This window comes from Haliotis rubra, unplaced genomic scaffold (assembly GCF_003918875.1).
Source record: "Haliotis rubra isolate DU_JTF1 unplaced genomic scaffold, ASM391887v1 Scf162, whole genome shotgun sequence".
Classification (NCBI taxonomy): Eukaryota; Metazoa; Mollusca; class Gastropoda; order Lepetellida; family Haliotidae; genus Haliotis; species Haliotis rubra.
This window is the reverse complement of record NW_025765581.1, coordinates 1,687,286-1,710,586: the sequence shown is the minus strand read 5'-3', so window position 1 is coordinate 1,710,586 and position 23,301 is coordinate 1,687,286. Positions and strand designations below refer to the sequence as shown.

Below are 23,301 nucleotides of genomic sequence, written 5' to 3'. Positions count from 1 at the left end.
TGCTTGCATCTCGTTACAACCAAACAGATATAACAAATGACCGTCCCTGTACAGGCAGACCTCGAGCCACCACTGCAGGCCATCCGGGTACTACATTTGCGTGGTCGTACTGCCACGGGTGAGAGCACAGCAGACAGGGTGCCTGGACTTCGGAGGATATCCGGTCAAACTGTACGGAACACGTTGAGAGAGATTGGACTGAGAGCCAGGAGACCCGACGTCGGGACCATGCTACGTGGTCACCATCGCGCTCAACGTCTCCATTATCTAAAATTATCCACTTGGTTGTATAGACATTACCTTCTTCTAAACTGATGTAAAAATTCATGCACTGAAGTCTATTTGTGGACGAGTTATACTTGTTTAAAAATACAACATTTTCGCAACAGATTTCTGGGTTATGCCTTTCTTTTTGGGAATAGTATATGTGTCGTTACAAGAAGCCAAGCGGTTGCGTGAAGAGCACTTTCACCCTGGCTCACAGTTCCTGAACCACATTATTTCCCCTACACTGCCAAGATTTCCCCAGGTATCCCTGGAGCTCCTTTTCAATTTAAATGGATTTATTATATAGATTCAGAGACTAACCAGGCATAATCGTGTTCCTCTCAAACAGCACTTTCAGTCCACTCTCGTTTAATATGCGAGCGTCATGGGTAGAACCAGGCCACTTCGCGATCACATCCAAAATGTAATAATCGGCATCGAATACAATCTGTGTGTTGACGCTGTGATAATGTTTTCGGTTCACGTATTCTGCCTCATGATCTCGCGGTGCAATTATTCGTACGTGTGTACCGTCAATGACGCCTGGGAAAGCTGCTATGTTCATGAAGGCTGCTTGTTTTCTTTGTATTCCACGCACATGAGCTGGGAATTGTATGAACTGCTTCACGGTAGATGGTGATGTCAAAGCATTCAATGTATCATTGATGACACAGCTGATCGTGGACTGTGACGGTCCCAAGTCATCTCCATTGCACATTTGCACCTTGCACATTGCACCTAAGAAACCAGTTAAATCAGGGAGACTATATAAGAGTATCCCTGGTTAAATGAATAATCTTTGAAGGGCATGTAGAAGTGGTATGCATAAGAAAAGCAAGATTTATGGATGTCAACTTCATTCACAATATAGAAGTTGACATCCATAAATATTGCTTTTCTCAGTTAAATGTAATTTTCACCATGATCATTCCCACCACCATTACCACAGTTGCCACGATCATCAAGGTTTCCTATTGTTACGAAGTTTTCCGAATGCATGTCAAAATACCGGTTTTCGATCAGCGTATCGCAATACGTATCGTTTTCATGTCTGAACCGGTTAATACCGGTAAACCGGTTATATTGCGCAGCTCTACTGTTTATCCAGGGAGAATAGAAGACTGTAGATCATCCCTGGTTTATCTGAAATATTATCCCGCGGTTGCCATACTCATCACAACAGTGTAAATGGAGCAGCACTGTTGAGGAGTTCGCACGAGTCACATGATCAAACATTGTCACATGATCACCAGTGACCTGCTCCGAAATGTAGGCGTTCGACACATCTGGATCTTCAGCAGTTTCGTGACAGCCATGCATCTTGCAGAAGTGTTGCTGCTATGTGTATGTTGCACTGTTTTGTCAGCGAAGTCAAGTCGCCCGAACATTATTTTCATCCTCGCTGACGATTACGGATTCCATGATATCGGGTACCACAAGTCGGAGATAAAAACACCAAATCTTGACAAGTTAGCCGCGGCTGGCGTGAAGCTGGAAAACTACTATGTCCAGCCTATCTGCACCCCGACACGGTCCCAGTTCATGTCAGGGAGGTACCAGGTGAGTCAGTCCTACCCTTACCAGTTATAAACTATGTATTCTACAACCTGTCATTCATTCACTCCCGTGGACTTAACTGACAGATGGTTCAGATGTTTTTGGTGCATTGATGAACAGAAAATAAGGCCCCCATCCCACCGACACCCTGCCCCCAATGCTTGTCATTTAAAAAATGCAAAATCAGATTCGCCAACCCCATCCTCCACCCCAAATGTGTATTTTTTACCCTCCCCCACATTCAATATATTTGGGTGTTCCTTCCCCCAACACTAGCTCCCACCTCCACCCTTTTAATTGGACACAGATAAAAGGGATATTTACATACCGGGTATTCTTGTCATTCACCTGATGAAGCAGCAAGTAGCCCAGAAACACTATGTATCAATATACTTAATTAAGAAACTGTTATCTACAATACTCCTGGTCATAACTTCTCTGAATTAAATTACATAAGCTAAATATCTCTACAGAATTTCTATTGTATCATCTGTTGTATAACTCTCAGAGTGTCTTATGTATACATTCTTCTAGCCCGTTGGTGAGAATAGATTTAATTAGTCTGTCTCACAGTCACTGAACCACATTATTTTCCCCACTGCCCAGCCTTTCTGCAGGGAGACGTGACAATTTACACTTATCAGAGGGGTACACAAAGTCCGTGGTCTAGACTACTAGTTGTCGACTTCCACTTGGGATCCCCGGTGGCTGAGTGATTAGGTGGCTGACTTTGTGAGCTGGTGATTAGATGCCTGACTCTGATGGTCTGGGTTCGAATCCTGGATGGGACTCAAACAGTGTGTGACTAAGCCACTGGCCCACTAGCCTGTGGCTAGTTTAAATTCGGTCAGGCCAGTAAATCTCCTCAATCACTGGCCCGGCTGGCTTGTGAATTTTCATGTGGGTCATTTTGTAACTATATCACTCGCTCAGACTTGTTAAGTTATAACACACTTTAAAATCATGCAAAATGATGGCCTGATAAATATGTTCATCATATTAGCAGCTTAATGATGAAACCTGTGTCTATATTCAAATTTCGGGCTAGTGAAGTATTTTATGGGCTAGTAACTTTCAGGCATACTGCTAGCCCGACTGGCTAGCAACATCTGGAAACTATTTTGCTCACTGGACTCAACCCAACAAAAGTACTAGAATCTGTACTTTACTGAGAAAGTGTTTAAAATAATATACAAATATAACATGTGTTACATTTGACCACTTTCTAAATGGCATGTGTGTTCATGACTTTAGTCTGTTTTCAGATTCACACAGGTTTACAACACGGTATCATCTGGGCCACTCAGCCCAATGGCCTCCCGCTAGACAGCCCCACAGTAGCCGACAAAATCAAACAGGCCGGCTACTCCACCCACGCTGTCGGCAAATGGCATCTGGGCTTTACAAAGATGACTACTTGCCTACCAATCGGGGATTTGATTCATACTATGGTGAGGAAAGATGTCAATTGTTTGTTTGTTTGTTTATTTGTTTATGGCACTCAGCAATATTCCAGCTATATCATGGAAGCCTGTACGTATTCCTGTAATATAAAGTGTGGACTAGACAATCCTGTGATTGACATCATGAACATTTGATATATACAATATGAATACGAATATGATGGCGTGTTAACCAAGTCAGCGACCTAATTCCGTTAGATGCTGTAATAAAAGCCTAGGTAGATGAAGACCAATTCTAATAGAGAGTTTCATGGTCTAAACTGTAGCAGTGGCTAGTGATGGATATGTATGTCACTGCAGCAGTGGCTAGTGATGGATATGTATGTGACTGTAGCAGTGGCTAGTGATGGATATGTATGTCACTGTAGCAGTGGCTAGTGATGGATATGTATGTCACTGTAGCAGTGGCTAGTGATGGATATGTATGTCACTGTAGCAGTTGCTAGTAATGGACATGTATGTCACTGTAGCAGTGGCTAGTGATGGATATGTATGTCACTGTAGCAGTGGCTAGTGATGGATATGTATGTGACTGTAGCAGTGGCTAGTGATGGATATGTATGTCACTGTAGCTGTGGCTAGTAATGGACATGTATGTCACTGCAGCAGTGGCTAGTAATGGACATGTATGTCACCGCAGCAGTGGCTAGTGCTAGTGATGGATATGTATGTCACTGTAGCAGTTGCTAGTAATGGACATGTATGTCACTGTAGCAGTGGCTAGTGATGGACATGTATGTCACCGTAGCAGTTGCTAGTAATGGACATGTATGTCACTGCAGCAGTGGCTAGTGATGGACATGTATGTCACTGTAGCAGTGGCTAGTGATGGATATGTATGTCACTGTAGCAGTGGCTAGTGATGGATATGTATGTCACTGTAGCAGTGGCTAGTGATGGATATGTATGTCACTGTAGCAGTGGCTAGTGATGGACATGTATGTCACTGTGGCAGTGGCTAGTGATGGACATGTATGTCACTGTAGCAGTGGCTAGTGATGGATATGTATGTCACTGTAGCAGTGGCTAGTGATGGATATGTATGTCACTGTAGCAGTGGCTAGTGATGGATATGTATGTCACTGTAGCAGTGGCTAGTGATGGATATGTATGTCACTGTAGCAGTGGCTAGTGATGGACATGTATGTCACTGTAGCAGTGGCTAGTGATGGATATGTATGTCACTGTAGCTGTGGCTAGTAATGGACATGTATGTCACTGCAGCAGTGGCTAGTAATGGACATGTATGTCACTGCAGCAGTGGCTAGTGATGGATATGTATGTGACTGTAGCAGTGGCTAGTGATGGATATGTATGTCACTGTAGCTGTGGCTAGTAATGGACATGTATGTCACCGCAGCAGTGGCTAGTAATGGATATGTATGTCACTGTAGCAGTTGCTAGTGATGGACATGTATGTCACTGTAGCAGCTGCTAGTGATGGATATGTATGTGACTGCAGCAGTGGCTAGTGATGGATATGTATGTCACTGCAGCAGTGGCTAGTGATGGATATGTATGTCACTGTAGCAGTGGCTAGTGATGGATATGTATGTGACCGCAGCAGTGGCTAGTGATGGATATGTATGTCACTGTAGCAGTGGCTAGTGATGGATATGTATGTCACTGTAGCAGTGGCTAGTGATGGATATGTATGTGACTGTAGCAGTGGCTAGTGATGGACATGTATGTCACTGTAGCAGTGGCTAGTGATGGATATGTATGTCACTGTAGCAGTGGCTAGTGATGGATATGTATGTCACTGTAGCAGTGGCTAGTGATGGATATGTATGTGACTGTAGCAGTGGCTAGTGATGGACATGTATGTCACTGTAGCAGTGGCTAGTGATGGATATGTATGTCACTGTAGCAGTGGCTAGTGATGGATATGTATGTCACTGTAGCAGTGACTAGTGATGGATAATGTATGTCACTGTAGCAGTGGCTAGTGATGGATATGTATGTCACTGTAGCAGTGGCTAGTGATGGATATGTATGTGACTGTAGCAGTGGCTAGTAATGGACATGTATGTCACCGTAGCAGTGGCTAGTGATGGATATGTACATCACTGTAGCAGTGGCTAGTGATGGACATGTATGTCACCGTAGCAGTGGCTAGTGATGGATATGTATGTGACTGCAGCAGTGGCTATGGATATGTATGTCACTGTAGCAGTGGCTAGTGATGGATATGTATGTCACTGTAGCAGTGGCTAGTAATGGATATGTATGTCACTGTAGCAGTGGCTAGTGATGGATATGTATGTCACTGTAGCAGTGGCTAGTGATGGACATGTATGTCACTGTAGGGAGCATAGGGTAGCACAGTGGTTATAATGCATCACTCGTCAAGCCAAAGACCCGGTTTCAATTCTCCACATGGTGCAATGCTATTGCTGGAATATTGCCTAAAGCTGTGTCAACCCTCACTCACTCATAACTTGTCTAAACATATTACAACATGTATTTACCAGTAGTATATAGATTCATTTACTAAACATCACCTTTTAATTTTACTTACCCCTTTATATACTTACTCTTAACAACTTGCAGGGTACCTGACTGGCAGCGAGGACTACTTCACACACAAACGTTGCGCGACAACCACGATGCCAATTATATGTATTGTGGCCTTGACCTGCATAACAATACAACCCCAGTTTTCAATGAGACTGGCCACTATTCAACGCATCTGTTTACGGAGAGGGCTATCAGTGTGATCAAGGATCATGATGAGTCCAAAGTAGGTGCAAGTTCCATCGAGAATGTTTCATTTCATTTCAATTTCAGTTTAAATCTTGAAATTAACGTCAGTGTATGTGTGTTGACTTTGTCAGCCAGTTTGATTGTCTTTAACTGTGACTGGAGCTTCACTTGTGATAAAAGGCCCATAGTCAAGCATATTTTGCTGGCATCTCATAGTATACACATGGAAAAAAGTATCGCAACACCCAATATTTTGTCAATATCCCAGACCCTTCTCATTGACTATATCAGACATTTAATTTGACATTGTGGTTTGGTATTCTATTCTTCATGGAGGGCTTGTTGTAATACATTCAGATTTGTATTGGAGGATCTCATAATGTTCCAAACATGCTTTATGGGATTTGGAATCTGGACTCCTGGTGGTCCATGTTTTAAATTGTACATAATAATTTTATAGCCCATATTTAAAAATAAATAATATTGTTATAGTTCATGTTTTAAATTGTAATTAATATTCCATTGTTAAAATGTGTTTATAAAAATTGCTTTCAAGTGTGATATTGTGTATATAATGGACCTGTCTGCATGTGTTAATTTGGTCTTGTCGCTATATGACAGAAACTAAAGCTTATGCAACATTAAATTTGAACTCACTCACTGCTTTGTTTTTTGTTTGCAGCCATTTTTCCTGTACCTGGCTTATCAGTCAACACACGCACCGCTGCAGGTCCCAGACAAATATCTGACTCCGTACAACCACATCAAGGACAAGGACAGGCGCAGTTTTGCCGGTAATATAGTCACTGTTAAACCTGACATATTCAGTTGGTAGTCCAGTGTGTGGCTTGTTTCTCCCCACATAGAGTACGTTGTGTTTTATTCTACTTTTAGGGATATGTCAGCTGTATCTTTGGAGGATAACAGGATCGACACCAGAAATAGCTTCACTTGTACTATGGGCAGAAACAAATAAATCTGGCCTTCAGCGTGACAAGTAAAACCTTTAACAATAAGGATAGCCTGTCATCTGTAGTGTTTATGAATGGCATAATAATAATGTAGTGTATTCAATTATACTGAGCAAAAAAAGAAACTTTACATTTGGAACCTGTAGTGTTTATGAATGGCATAATAATATAATAATAATGTAGTGTGTTCAATTATACTGAGCAAGAAAAGAAACTTTACATTTGGAACCTGTAGTGTTTATGAATGGCATAATAATATAAAAAAAATGTAGTGTATTCAGTTATACTGAGCAAGAAAAGAAACTTTACATTTGGAACCTGTAGTGTTTATGAATGGCATAATAATATAATAATATTGTAGTGTGTTCAATTATACTGAGCAAGAAAAGAAACTTTACATTTGGAACCTGTAGTGTTTATGAATGGCATAATAATATAATAATAATGTAGTGTGTTCAATTATACTGAGCAAACAAAGAAGCTTCGCATGGAGAAATGAATTATTATGAAACTGGGTTGCACAAGGTAGATGATATTGGTGCATACCATAATGGCTGGGTCTAACCTGATGCATCTGCTTGTTTCTGTAGTGTACCATGTGGGGTGCATGCACCACGCTCTTTTGTGAATGTGAACGCACAACTGGTATGCCCCAGGCTGGCCAGGCTATACTGCGGCTGTTGCACCATTCCCATTCAACAATATTACTTGATTTCCATGTTTTCAACTTCAAGGGATGACTGCATGTATGGACGAGGGGATCGGAAACATCACTGCAGCTCTCAATGCTACTGGCCAGCTGGAGAATACCCTCATTGTCTTCTCCACAGGTAAGTAATGTTTCATTCCAGCTGAATCCAACATAGGGATAATTGTCAGACCTAAGTGGAGAAAAGATCATTGTATATGTTTTACGCAGCACTCAGCAATAGGTGAGGTGAAGTGAGGTGAAATTGGGTTTAACGTCGTGCTTGAGAATATTTCGCTCATATGACGACATGCATGCATGTGTATGTGTATGTGCGGCTGCTTGTACTAGCCCAGACTTAAGCTGGTTTTATAGTGCTAGCCGCCTGAGATACCATGTCGCAGTGAAGCATGAATACCTCACTCAGACACATTATACTGACTCCGAGCCGCCCAGTCCTTGTTGTACCCATTAATGCCAAGCGCGCCAGGCAGGGACCAACAAGTACCATATATAAACGTCTTTTGGTGTGACGCGGTCGGGGATCGAACCTGCGATCTTCCGCTCTCCGGGCAGACGCTCTAACCACTATACCACGGAGGCGGTCTCACTCAGCAATATACGAACTGTATGGTTTCAGTCTGTAAATAATCAAGTCTGGCCCAGACAATCCAGTGATTGATATTAAGAGCATCGATCTACATACGAAGACATGCATCAACTACCCGATCACATTTTACGACAAGCATTAATTGCTGAAGACCAATTCTAACCCGGATCTTAGCTGGCCTTTTTTAGCTTGAAAACTAGAGTGAGTGAGTGAGTTTAGTTTAGTCAGCAATATCCCAGCTATACAGCGGTCTGTAAATAATCATGTCTGGACCACACAATCCAGTGATCAACAGCATGAGCATTGATCTACGCAATTGGGATACTATGACATGTGTCAGCAAAATCAGCGAGCCTGACCACCCGATCCCGTCTTACGACAAGCATGGGCTACTGAAGACCAATTCTAGCTTGGATCTTCACGGGTCTGAAAACTAGAAGTGTTTTTGCTGATGATGCAGTAGAGTTATGCGAGTAATTAATCATGAACTACTTGTTTTTCAGACAATGGCGGTCAAATCCTCGCAGGGGGAAACAACTGGCCACTGAGGGGTTGGAAGGGGTCGTTATGGGAAGGGGGATTCCATGGTGTGGGCTTTGTGTATGGTGATATGCTGAAGAACAAAGGAACTGTCAATAATCAACTGATCCATGTCTCTGATTGGTTCCCAACATTGGTGGGTGTGGCTGGCGGGAACACCAATGGAACAAAGCCTCTGGATGGGTTTGACCAATGGAAGACCATCAGGTATGCTAGTATTTATATAGAATTTCCAATAAATCAACCATATCCCATGTGTGAAATACTCATAATGTCGAAAAGCATACGTATGATCTCAAAATCATCATAATCAACAAAATCTGATGAGTATAAGATGAAAATATTGCATAGAGCTAGTCTGTCTCCCACAGCCTGTAGAATAAATTAAATAGGAGACCAACTCAAGTCTAGAATCATTGGCAAGTCTAGATTGAAACTAAGGATTGTTCTGGGCCCCATTTGGATTTGTTCTGTAGATAAAAATATTTTTAATTTTTTTCAAAATATTTTCATTCAAGCAAAGGACAAATGGCTGAAATGAATGTAGAGGAGTGTTGAGTGTTGTTTTTGCTTTGTTTTTTTGTCATTTAGCGGTTGTAAGAGGCTACCTTATACAGACTGGTTGATTGTGTGTAAGTGTACCCAAACTGAGTGGTTTGTGGGTCACGGTGTTACCATGGTTTCTATTTCTGCTCCAAATTTTATTATTCAAAGGCAAACATCTGGTGTTGAACACAAAACTAAACCAAAAATTCAGCTTCACTCTTTATTGAAAAACTAATATTTTCCAAATTTTTACGAAATCTTTTTAAAATGTCACCATGGTTACACAGTGTCACTCATGCATTACCTTTGTAATCATCAAGTAGAGTAGTTTCCCTTTAATCTTTACATAGTACAATACACTTTGGTTATAATGAACTTAAAGGGACGACAAGTTCTAGTTTGTCATAGTTACCATAGTTTGTTATGCCTGTATACATTTCAACCAAAATTACTAGTCTTAATACATGTATCATATTGTGATAATGTAACATATCAATATCACACATGATAATAATGTTTATTATATAGGTAGTATTTTTCCTGTACCACGATTGGTCAAAAGACCGTCACATGATTGACTACAAAACACGATATTGACTTGAGTTTTCTGATAAATTACGATATTGACTTGGGTTACTAAAAATAAACAAGGAATCCCGTACGAAGGGGTTTCCCGCGCTTTTCAGCCAATCAGATCACTCGGATAGATGGCACAGTGTGTGCATTAAAAGTTTATGTTAAAACCCGTTTCTCTTTCATTATATAATAAAACAATTATAGACTCTTGTAGAGGTCGATATCGTTTTTTATTGACCTGAGAAAAACAATATCGACCGAGCTAGTTCGGTCGATATTGTTTTACTTAGGTCAATAAAAACCGATATCGACCTCTACAAGAGTCTATAATTGTATAATATCAAACATGGCTCAGGGGTTTCCAACATGTTATCCATAAGATTTGTCTTGTATTAATGTAACCAACACTAGCAGATGCAGATAATACATTTGAACCTTTACCAACACTAGCAGACATGATAATACTGTATATCAAATATGACTCAGGGGTATCAAACATGTTACCAACACTAGCAGATGCAGATAATACATTTGAACCTTGTGATAATACTGTATATCAAATATGACTCAGGGGTATCAAACATGTTACCAACACTAGCAGATGCAGATAATACATTTGAACCTTGTGATAATACTGTATATCAAATATGACTTGGGGAAATCAAACATGTTACCAACACTAGCAGATCCAGATAATACATTTGAACCTTGTGATAATACTGTATATCAAATATGACTCAGGGATGGCTACCAACACTAGGATCCAGATAATACATTTGAACATAATACTGTATATCAAACATGGCTCAGGGGTATCAAACATGTTACCAACACTAGCAGATCCAGATAATACATTTGAACCTCGTGATAATACTGTATATGAAATATGACTCAGGGTATCAAACATGTTACCAACACTAGCAGATCCAGATAATAAATTTGAACCTCGTGATAATACTGTATATCAAATATGACTTGGGGATATCAAACGTGTTACCAACTCTAAATTTGCCATTGTTCCAGTGAAGGTGGAGCCAGTCCGAGGCAGGAGCTCCTACACAACATCGACATCTTGACACAACCCAAGGGAGCTAAGCTTTTTAACAACACCTTCGACACACGGATCAGAGCAGCTATACGAGTTGGAGACTGGAAGCTCATCACAGGAGATCCAGGTTTGTGGACACTCACTGCTCAAATCCCAGATTCTACCCAGTTCCAATTCTTGCTTTCCCTGCACCATATCCATTCACATTTTGGCAACAACAAATGGAGTTCTCCATCTGTTTTGGGGCATAGTCCTGATGGCAGCTACCCTGTTTAGTAATAGTCTCGGGAGTTTAGTGGGCACGGCCAGGTTCTTGTCATGAGTACTGTGAGCAGTGACAACTGTATCCATTCACATTTTAGCAGCTTGGAATCCCAAGTACCTTGGATGGGTTCCCTGTAATAGTCTCAGGAGTTTAATGGGCACGGCCAGGTTCTTGTCATGAGGTATTGTGAGCAGTGACAACAGTATAACAAGTAACTATCTAATCCACTAGCATCTCCTACAGCATGGGTTGCTTGGGACCATGCTTGGGACGATACCTGGACAACAATTGGTGCTTGTTGTCCCAGTCCACCTTCCCAGGTTAGCTGTGAACCATGTGATGGGTCATTGTGACCCTGTTGATGTTAGGTAGTTGCCTGTGTGTTCTGAGTTGATGACAACTTTCTAATCTATCTAGTAACCCAGCTGGACCACCCAATTTACTTACACTGGCCGAACCAGGCTTGGATTTTAGAGTAACGTTTTCCCCAGAAATAACAATCTGTGCATTCCGTAATGAAATGGACATCTGGTTGGTGAACCGAAAAGTTCCAATCTTTTCATGATTTTAATCAGGGGGCTCTAGTCAGTTTTATTACAATCTTTATTAACAATTAGATTGTTTTGAACGGGTGCTGCCATTTTTTTACTTTTGCAAGTAATATCAAGGAAGGAATCTGATTGGTCAAGCAGGACATAGAAGGCACATAAATTACTATAAGCACTGGTAGTGCTATGATCAACCTGCAAACTTCCAGCTTAGTAGGGCAAGGGAGGAAACTAGACTTTTTGTAGACAGTTACCTCCCTTGCCCCTGGAAGATGGTTCCAGTTCCTATAAAGCTGATAAAATAAAGGTTTACACATGAGTTCTGTGATGAAATGTACCAGTACTTAAGATAATAACAAGCAAAGGATCACTATAGGCATATATAGTTGCCAACAAGTAGCATCAATGTAAAACATGCCAGTAGAGTGATCTCCCCTGGCTGTGTGTGTAATGGCAGCCATGCAGACCACAAGGTTCTGAATACAATCTTAAGGTATTACAACTGCCATGTCATCAGTCACACAGTCTTCTTTCGTCCGCAGGAAACAGCAGCTGGATTCCGCCGCCACATCTCAGCAAGAATACAGTTGTGGACAAGGATGATAAGGCGAAGAACCTTTGGCTGTTTGACATCGCAAAGGACCCAAATGAACACAATGACTTGTCAGCATCACAACCAGGCATTGTTAAGAAGCTTCTGGACCGACTAGAGTACTACCAGAAAACAGCAGTACCCCCCAGGTACCCAGACCCTGACCCCAAGTGTGACCCCAAACTACATGGAGGGGTGTGGGGGCCGTGGGAGTAAACAGAACTTACTCTACACTCAGTCTTTGATTTGGGTGGTTTAGGTTGTCTCTGATTTTGTGTTTACATCCTGGAATAAACTGTAATTGATTAACTGAACAAACAACTTTAATTAACAAGGTCCCTTTAATATGTACTTATACCTCCTTTCAAATGTTACTTGATCTGTCTTGTAAATAATGTTATTATATTAATAAAATAGATATTATTGGAGACAGCTCTGTAAGATTAACTTTAAAAATCAATCAGATAGATGAAACTTGCAGCTCTTTGGAAGATGAGTCAGTTTTAGTTGCTTCATAACTGAATTGTAACTTGGATCTTCTTTGGATTAGTGCTCAATCCTTTTGAAACTAATTTGGAGATCTTCCTTTGGTGGTTGCAGGATCCTTTGTGTTATGACTTGGATGATCTTGTTTTGTTGATCACTCAATCCTCGGGAATAAAGTTTTGGGTCGTCTTTGGTTTGTAGGTCAATCCTTTAGAATGTAACTTATTCGATGTGTAATTTGAAGATTCTTCAAATAATTACTGTCACAGGTGGTAAATATATTTTTTGGTAAATATATTTTTATAAATTGTCTCTCCATATCATCAGTTATGGAACATTATTTATTCATTTCTTTGATATGAGGATAGTTTATGAGATATTTATTGTTTATAATTGGATGTTGAGAACAAATATATCCAAGGGTGTCATCAATTAAGTGTACTTATATACACATACCTTTTAAATTTTGTTAATGCTTACATATTTATGCTTATAAGTCATGGTATATTTTATATTTTTATATTGGGGGAGAAACACATAAGGGTGTTTCAGGTGATTGGTATTTTTATGTCATTAGAGGGAACTCTAGCTTGTCAGTATTCTTTTATGTACTTATGTTTATCAATCATGGTATTATTTATATATTTAAATGAGGGGCAACACATATGGGTGTTTCAGGTGATGCGTTTATATCATTAGAGGGAGCTGTCGATGTCAGTTTTTTCATGTATAGTCTCAGAATGACATAATGGTGATAATACATGTTTGTATTCAGTATTCTTGTAAAAAAATATTCTGAAGTATTTGCTTAGTTCACTTGAATTAAATTAAACATTATATATAAGTTCCAGAGGAGATTATGTGTCATAAGTGTCCATGACTGTTTTGATATCATATAGTACCTAATTGGCAGAATGCATGTAAATGTAAGCTATCAAAGAGATTAAAGCTGCAAACAATTGAATAATGAGGGAATAATCTTTTATGCATTCAGGCTGAATGCATTTAGAGGCAAAAGTCTGAGGCAAAACATGTCACCAACCAATAATTCCTCAGTGGTAATGTTTTGTTAATGACATGGGTAATATACAATTTTTGTAACATATCTTATGTTTGGGATTACACTTTCTTACTCTTAGTGAAGTACATATGCTAGTACTTTTTGGGGGTTGTCCCATCTGGAATTCAAACCCACACCCTCAAAGTCAGGCACCTAATCACCAGCACACAAAGTCAGCTGCCTAACCTGCTAAGCCACCATGGCTTCCAGTGCCAATTTACATTTATCAGAGGGGTACACAAATTGTCTGTAGTTGTCCGACTTCCATTTCGGAAGCTGCGGTGGCTGAGTAGGTTAGGGGGCTGATTTTGTGTGGTGGTGATTAGGTGCCTGACTCTGAAAGTGCGGGTTCGAATCCCGGGTGGGACTTAACCCAAGAAAAGTACTAGAATCTGTAGTTTCCTGAGAAAGGGTAATCCCAAATATAACTTGTTTCATTTGACCACTTTCTGAAAGGCATTGTTTATTTATACAATTTTTGTGCTGTCGTAATTTATGCGGTTTGTGTCTATACATTCCAGAAACTCAGCTCTCAGAGGTTTTCAAATAACAATAACTACCTCAGTTAAATAATGTTTATCACTGCACCTATGACATTGGGCTACAAGATTTCACAAGATGAGATGGACAATAACACCTCAGGCCTCTGATTACAATATTTTTGTTAATATTTACCATTGATAAAGATAGGATTGATGAAGTCTGTCAAGCAATAATGCTTCTTTTATTAACATACATGGAGATTGTGATATATCATATCAGAAATGGATTGTTATCATAAAAACAACAGTTTATTGTTTTTCAATGAACCATGTATTGTTGGATAGTCTCAGACATGTTAACTGATAAATTAATTAATCACATCTTCATTCAGATGAAAGTATGAACCGGTATTCAGCAGCTGTTAGTATATCTTTAGACTAGTTATTACTAGTATTGATGTAGACGATACTCTAGTCATCTTTTACTTAATTCTCCCTAATCAATTGTGCCACAAAACTAGATGCACTGTTAACACAATGTTTCTATACTGAAACACACTCAGTATTAATGCATGTGTATATTGTTTATGGATTAAAATATGCTTTATTTGGGGTTATAAACCAAATAACCTTACCTTTATACCTAGCATGACCTATATTTATTTTTTATATACTGGAAATTGTACATGACAGTGGGTCAGCAGAAATGTCCGGATGTATATCGATTTGTTTATAAATTGTTTTAAGAAACCTAAGTGTAGGTTTAAGCAGTGCTGTGATGTGTCTTACTTAGATTTTAGTGCTGAGACAAAGTCATTTTATTGACAGTGCCAAAACGATCTAATCTTGAGCATTTTCTTGAATCATTTACTACCACTAAATATGACATGTTCAATGTATTGCCAATAAATGTGACCAAACCAATTTTGTGTTCATTTCAATTTGCAGGACAAGTGTGACATTTGCTGTTCTGCATTCATCAGTTGTAATTCTAAGATGTTTGTTATTTCACAACGCACTCAGCAATATTCAAGCTATATGTGGAGGTCTTTAAATATTTGAGTCTGGACCAGACAATCCAGTGACCAACATCATGAGCAATGGTTTGTGCAAATGGGATACAATGACATGTGTCAATCAAGTCAACGAGTCTCACCACTCATTTCCATTATTGTACTCTTATGAAAAGTATGGGTTGCTGAAAACCATTTCTAACCTGGATGTTTGCAGGTTGTAATTTTAAGAGTGAATGAGTGAGTATGGTTTTAGGCCGCTTTTAGCAATATTCCAGCAATATCACTGAGGGGGACACCAGTAATAGGCTTCACACATTGTACCCATGTGGGGAATGGAACCCGGGTCTTCGGTGAATGCTTTAACCACTCAGCTACCTGTCGCCCCTGTAATTCTTAGAGGATGGAGGAACCTTAGAAGTGATGAAGGATATATACTCTCAAAACATTGTGTTCCTCATATAAAGAGTTCTCTCTTTAAAGATTATGTACCTAGACAATATTGATAAACTTTTATTACTTCGTGGGTGTTGACAACCTACAAGAATCTGTATCAAAACGTGGCACTCACAACATAAATCAAGGCTTGACAAGGGTACAAATATCTGTCAAGAATCTGTATCGAAAGGTATCTCACATATGGATCCCACAGGAACATACTAAATGTACAACATACACTCAAGTGCCATATTAAAGTTCACAAAATGGCCGCCATGTAATTTTAACTAACTGTGATGAGATGTAAATAAAGTTTGATTTCAAAATAATGCCTGAAGCCACTTACCTGATATTTTCAGTATTTAGTAATACAGCAATTTACTGCAAGTACAGCCCTCATTCGCTTAGGTAGAGTAGAATACAGTGATTTTATGTACTCTGGAGTAAGTGATGTCCAGATACCTTGAACGTGATCTATCAGATCCTGCTTGGTTTTTATTTCATGTAACTGTCTTTGTAGCCTGATTTTCAGAGTTCTCCATACATTTTCAATGATATTACAGTCTGGGGACTGAGGGGGCCAATTCATTGTCTGAATGTCATTGTCACGTTTCCACCAAATTGTTTGTCTAGAAACATGGACAGGAAAATTGTCCTCTTGAAATACATAGCCCCGATATGCTGGAACTTTGGCTATTACTGGCCAAAGGTTGCTGTCCAGTATATCTATATACTTTGTAGAGTTGATATGGCCATCTACATCGACAAGGGTTCCAACGCCTTCAAAACAAAAACACCCCCAGAACATCACACTGAGACGTGGGTCATTTTTATCTCTATAGATCTACACACCAAGGCACCGGAGTTTCCACTTTTCTTCATTAGTCCTCCAAACATAAACTTTCTGATCTTTTCCTACAACAACTTGAGTCTCATCTGAAAATATTACCCTAGACCAACCTCTATTTACATTCCATCTCAAATGTGTTCTGGCAAAGGCTCAGCCGCTCTTCTCTTCAACCTGTTTTGAGAGGATATGGTGGTTTTCTTCTTCACAACTCTTCTATGAAAACCATTTTCATGAAGACGCCTTTGTATTGTCCTCTTGGATAGTCTTACTTGAGATGTCTGGTTCCAAAGTGAAGATATATCCTGAAGAGACTTCCTCCTATTACACTTAACAATCTTCAATAAAGCCCTAGTATCTCTGTCACTAGTGTCAGTTGATGTTCTTCTCCTGCCACTTATCTGACAATTTTCTGTATTTCCTCCTGGAGAAAACCTCTTCAGAAACTTTCAGACAGTAAACCTATTAATTCCAGTTATTTTGCCTATTTCACTTCCACTCTTGCCTTCTGAATTCAAACTTAATATGAGCTTTTTCTGATAGGCAGTAAGATCTTTCCCTCTAGGTGCCATGACACTTTGAGCAGACGTCATACTAAGCACTAGAGAGTTATTCCCCTTTTGTTTACAAAATGTAACAGGTGTTAAGTCAAATGGTTACCCCCTAAAATTTCATACCCTATAACTATTGCTAAGATGAAATAAACTTTCAGTTAAAACAGAGACCATATAATATTATATGGTCTCTGGTTAAAAGAACCAGCTACTGCTGGCAAGAATCAAAGCGGCCATTTTGTGAACTTTAATATGGCACATGAGTGTAGGTACCAGGATTTCCCGTATTTAAGCCCACTCATAATTACGCCCATGGGCTTAATAACGGGATATTTCCCCGTTATTCAGCCCATGGGCCCAAAATAAGATTTCAAATTTTATTGTTTAGAGTGACGTCCCTTTGCAACAGCACATGGCGAACGTCAGCATATTTCACGTTTGTAGTGCACGTTAGTTACTGAGTTTTCATGTTTACATGGAGTCCCGAGAGAGGTCAGGTACTCTATACCCATATTGTGAATGGCAGATGTGGTAAAGATTTTAAAGTAGGGGATTTTACATTTATAGGTACAAATGGCACAAGCGTCATAGACTATGTCTTAGCTTCTGCACATGTATTTGACAAAGTGCTAGATTTTGCTATACCTACTAAAGCAGAGTCCTCTCACCTCCCGTTAACCTTAGATTTACGTGCGCATCACCCACCAGTACAGCCAAAGACTATGAGTGGTAAATATAAATCTGATCATGAAGCATACAAATTTGTTTGGAATAGCAAGATGTTGTCGCAATTCAGAAATAATCTACTATCGGATGATATACAAGACCTATTTGATAAATCTGTTGATGTAGCATTCACTGATATAAGTCAATGTGTAGATTATGTCGTAGAAGCATTGTGTCTAGCTGCTTTTGATATGAAAAGACGGATACGCCCTTTTCAGAAAAAACATAGTACGAATATCTGGTATGATGAAGAATGTAATCATTTAAAAAAAGAACGGTGTAAATTTCTCCTTCCGAAAAGATAAAACCTTGCAATCCCTGGAGAGATATCACAAAGCTAGAAACAGATATAATACAACCTGCAAGGAAAAGAGAAAGGCATTTATGGAACAGAAAAGAAAAAACCTAGAAAATAATATAAATGATGCCAAAAAATTCTGGTATGAACTTAAAACACTAAATCCTAAGAAAAGCCAAAATAATAACATTGAAATCGACGAATGGTTCAATTACTTTCAGTCATTATTCTCAACCTCTGATAACAACCCAGATCCAAATAGACAAGACTATGTGAACGATACTGAGTCTACTCATATTACAGGTGTAGCCCCGACATATTGGATGCCCCAATAAGTAGAGATGAAATACTTAACAGTATACAACATCTAAAGTGTAACAAGTCACCAGGATTAGACAACATCCTCCCGGAATTTTCAAACATTCATCTGATCTTTTACTTCCTTATCTTGAGCTTATTTTCAATATTATCCTCGACACTGGGAACTTTCCTGAATCTTGGTCAGTTGGCATTCTTGTTCCAGTCTATAAACAGGGTGACCCTAAAGATACCAATAACTACCGTGGAATAACTGTACTTAGTATATTTGGCAAGTTATTTACTTACATTATCAACAAAAGATTAGTTAAATGGACTGACGTCATGGATCAGATATACGAGGGTCAAGCGGGCTTTAGGGAGGATATACAACAACAGATAATATCTTTATACTGTATAGCCTAATACAAAGATACCTCAGCTCAAAAGGTGGAAAGTTCTACGCACTATTCGTTGATTTTGCAAAGGCTTTCGATTCTGTGCAGCGGGATAAACTATGGAGACTTCTACAATCGCACGGTCTTAGTAGTAAAATGAATAAAATGTTGAAGAGTATATACGAAAATGTTAAAGTGTGTGTAAGGAATCAGCATGACTTATCTGAACCTTTCATTAGTGAACTAGGTGTTAGACAAGGCTGTATTTTAAGCCCTTTCCTTTTACGTTTTCATTAATGAATTAGCAATACAAATATGTGACACATGATTCAACTACACCCAGATACAATACAACTATTTCTGTTACTCTTTGCCGATGATATTGTACTATTTTCTAGTACTGTTAGCGGTTTACAGAAACAAATAGATGAATTAGACACATTTTCTGACCAATATAAATTGTGTGTAAACAGAGAGACAAAACCAAAATTATCGTCTTTAAGAAAGGTGGCAAACTCTCTAAATTAGAAAATTGGTATTATAAAGGGCAACTATTAACTATTAATTTCACTATTAACAGATACTACCACATCAATATTACAGAATCTGGCAATGTACATCTATTTCGCTATGAGATTAAGAAAAAGTAATGTTACAGAAAAGAATTTATAAATGATTTCTATCTACTCATGTAAACTTTAAATGTACTACAGGCCTGTGGCCTTTTAAGTACTGAAAAAAATAAAGATTGATATACCCATACTGACAATCTCAATCCATATGACTCAAACGCAGTCGCAATAAAATATGATAATAACATAGGACATTCCTCGAGAACAGTAAAGTATGTAAATATAAAAGAGGGGGTGTCATTCAAGTTCAGGTCTAAGACAATTCTTGGATGATTGTCTAAAGTTCAGGTTTCTGTATTATTCCATTTTATCGTGTCTTAGAATCATTTTCTTCAGTTACAAGCATTTCCCGAATTTAAGCCCTGGGCTTAATTATGCTTGTTTTTTTTATTTGTGAACGAGAAGGGTCATTTTCCATTATTAAGCCCTGGGCTTATATACGGGAAATCCCGGTACTACAACTTTCATTATCGTTTTTCAAAAATATCGTGCATATCCTTGGTGAGATCAATTTGCGCAGTGGTTTAACTGCTGAACAGTGACTTTTTTATGAACGCGATGATTCTCCAGATAAAGATCAATTCCCAGTCTCTAAGTAAATATGTACAACATGAAACGTTGAAACCTTTACATTGCCAATAGCCCCACACGTAGCATCACATCTGTCCAACCCGCAGGAACTTGGAGACTGTCCATAGAGTCAAGTCTGAATTCCTGTTTTGTTTTTTCCTGTGTCCGAGCACAGTCCACCGTGATATTGTTGGAATATTGCTAAAAGCGGCTTAAAACCATACTCACTCACTCTTCCCAGCACAGCGTTCGTTTTTACATCTACGTAGAGCTTTTCTACTTCCTGTGATTTAATCAAATCGCGTTGTGGTGACAATGCCCTTTAGTCACTGATTCTAAAGTGTTTGAAGAATTCAGGGATGTATGTGTCGCAGCTGAGTGTGTAATATCATGTAATAGGCGTCTCGTGTCCGGCCTTGTCGAAACGCGATTTTGTTTGTTTGTTGTTTGTTGTTTGTTGTTTAAGGCAGCACACTTCAATATTCCAGCTTTATGAGTCGGTCTGTAAATAATCGAGTCTCGACCAGACAATCCAGTCATTCCCATCATGATCTACTGTTGGGATACGATGGCATGCATCAACCAAGCCTGACCACCCGATCTCGTTAGTCACCTCTTATACGACAAGCATGGGCTAACGAAGAGCAGCTCTAACCCGAATCTTCACGGACAAACACTACAGAATGTGCGGAAAAGCTCGTTTCGGCGTTCGTGTTTGAGTATTTTTGAAAACATTCCAAACGATTCCAGGGTCATCGGCGACGTTTCAGAATACACTGATGATTTATCTTAAAACAGATACCCATGATCACTAAATTCTATTCGACAGTAAATATCCTATGTATATATTTTGAAAATAGAAATACACTAACAATGCCGTAGTGAGTAAACAATGTGGGATTTACGATGTACCTAATTTTCAGGGTTCATTTTCAGCAGTTAGCGGCTAATTTATCTAAAATGACAATGGACTACCAAGGAACAAGGAATTCAAAACTGTACAGTGTTTTCGTGTGTGTGATATATGTTGTATTTTATTCGATTTCAAAGTGAAGGTTGAAAAAGAGGAATCGAGACATGGAGGGGTTAATTATACATTAGTCTTTAGTATTTTGTCATTCTTTGTCGTAACTCTCCAACCCAGAGCTCCCTGCAGCCCGTCATTACTGCGCTGGAGTGTGTCTTCGTCATCACAGCATAGTGACGTCAGAATTCCATGACGTCACAGACTTCAGTCAAGGCTTAAATAACGATTTTATTACCCACGTGGTCAACGTATGGGAGTTGCATACTAATCTCGTACGTCACACATGTGTCGTATCGCGTTGACCTGTGTCGTAACGACTTGACCTGAGATTCTAACGATTTGATTGGATAACCGATGACCTCTCAGTTAGGTCATGTTGTGACGGAACTACTTTTTCATTCATAACAAACACGTGAATTCATTCATTCTACAAATGTTACTACAACGAGACATCTCACATGATCGTGATTACTTGAAATATTACAAAAACACATAAAAAGTTAAATATTAAAAACTACAAGAACACTAGTATACGTATCAATCACAAATTCTAATTAATTTACAGTTTTTTGAAAATAGATAAAAGTTCGTCTGCTGTGTTTTGCTGTTTTGCTCATGAGAAAACATGGCCACTCCCGTTCGTGTTAATGACTCCGTGAAAATCGATGGAATAGTTCGAGGGAGAGTCACTTCCACCGTTAAACCTCTGGGAACATTCAGTGTTTTTAATGTCAAAACTTTGGATGGGGAAATAAGGCAAGTACACAGACACAGACTTACTGTGGTTCCTGAAACTGTATCAATGGCCCCTCCCACTAGCATTGATCAGCTGTCACTACCGGAGGATATTTTGGAAGAATTTATGAAAGATAACTTCTTTGAGGAGGTAAATGATGAAAGTTCTTTCAGCTATGATTGTTCAAACATCGACAGTTACATCCAACAAAATCGGAATCAAAACACTTGGCGAAAGACTGACTATGACATAAACATTCTCATGAAGTTCATGAAGTCAAATGGCGACACAAGACCAGTTGAAACTATACCCCGCCAGAACTGTGTGACATTTTGTGCACCTTTTCATTGAAATAAAGAAATCTAATGGCGAGGATTATGAGCCCAGCTCACACTTACATCAAAACTGTCCAGTTTTGACAGATATTTGAAAGGTAGAGGGTACGAAAAAGTCGTTACTTAATGACAGGGAATTCTCCAAAGTACGCGAGGTTCTATCAACTAAACAAAAGATCCTGAAGAGTGAGGGGCTCGGCAACTTACCTAATAGGGCTGAAAGTCTGTCTCCAGAGGAAATCCAAACACTCTACGATTCCGGAGAATTAGGTCCCAGTAATCCAGAGGGGATATTAAACACATTGTGGTGGAACAATACCAGGCATTTTGGCATCCGAAGTGTTAAACCACATCACTTGATGAGATGGGGAGACATTCAGGTGAAAACAGATTCTGACGGAGGGCAGTTCTTGGAGTATAATGAACGCCAAACTAAAACCCGCACCGGCAGTGACATTCGCAACGTCCGAGACGTCGCTCCCCGTGCATGGGCCACTAACGACGCTCGCTGTCCCGTATCCCTGTACAGGTTGTACGCCAGTCTCCGTCCTAGAGATTACTGCTCTCCTGACACGCCTTTTTATTTGGCCACAAATTCAAAGTCAGCTCCAAAAGATAACCATCCTTGGTTTAAACGCGGTGCCGTTGGCAAAAATAAACTTGGATCCATAATGAGGAGAATGGCTAGTTCAGTTGGCATTACCGGCAAACGTTTGACAAACCATTCAGCTAGAAAGACCATGATTCAGTCTCTTCGTTCCAGTGGTGTTGCTGGGACTGAGATAATGCAGATTTCGGGACACAAAAACATTCAGAGCGTGAACAATTACTCTAGTATCACAACTGTCCAGCACCGTCAGCTGAGTAACATGATTTCCTGTGATGGTGACCTTGCCCTTCCGCAAACCATGGCGTCACATTCCAATGCAGTCACTGCTAGCGTATATGCTAGGCCATTACCGACACCAAATTCTGCTCGTTCTGAGTTTGTCAACTCAGTATTCTCTGCCCCAATCTATGGTGGA

General features: G+C 39.5%; 1 pseudogene; it reads left to right on the top strand.

Annotated features, from left to right (window-relative positions):
• The first annotated feature begins 1,420 nt into the window (after positions 1-1,420).
• On the top strand, positions 1,421-15,329 carry LOC124271677 (annotated as a pseudogene).
• Positions 15,330-23,301: the final 7,972 nt, after the last annotated feature.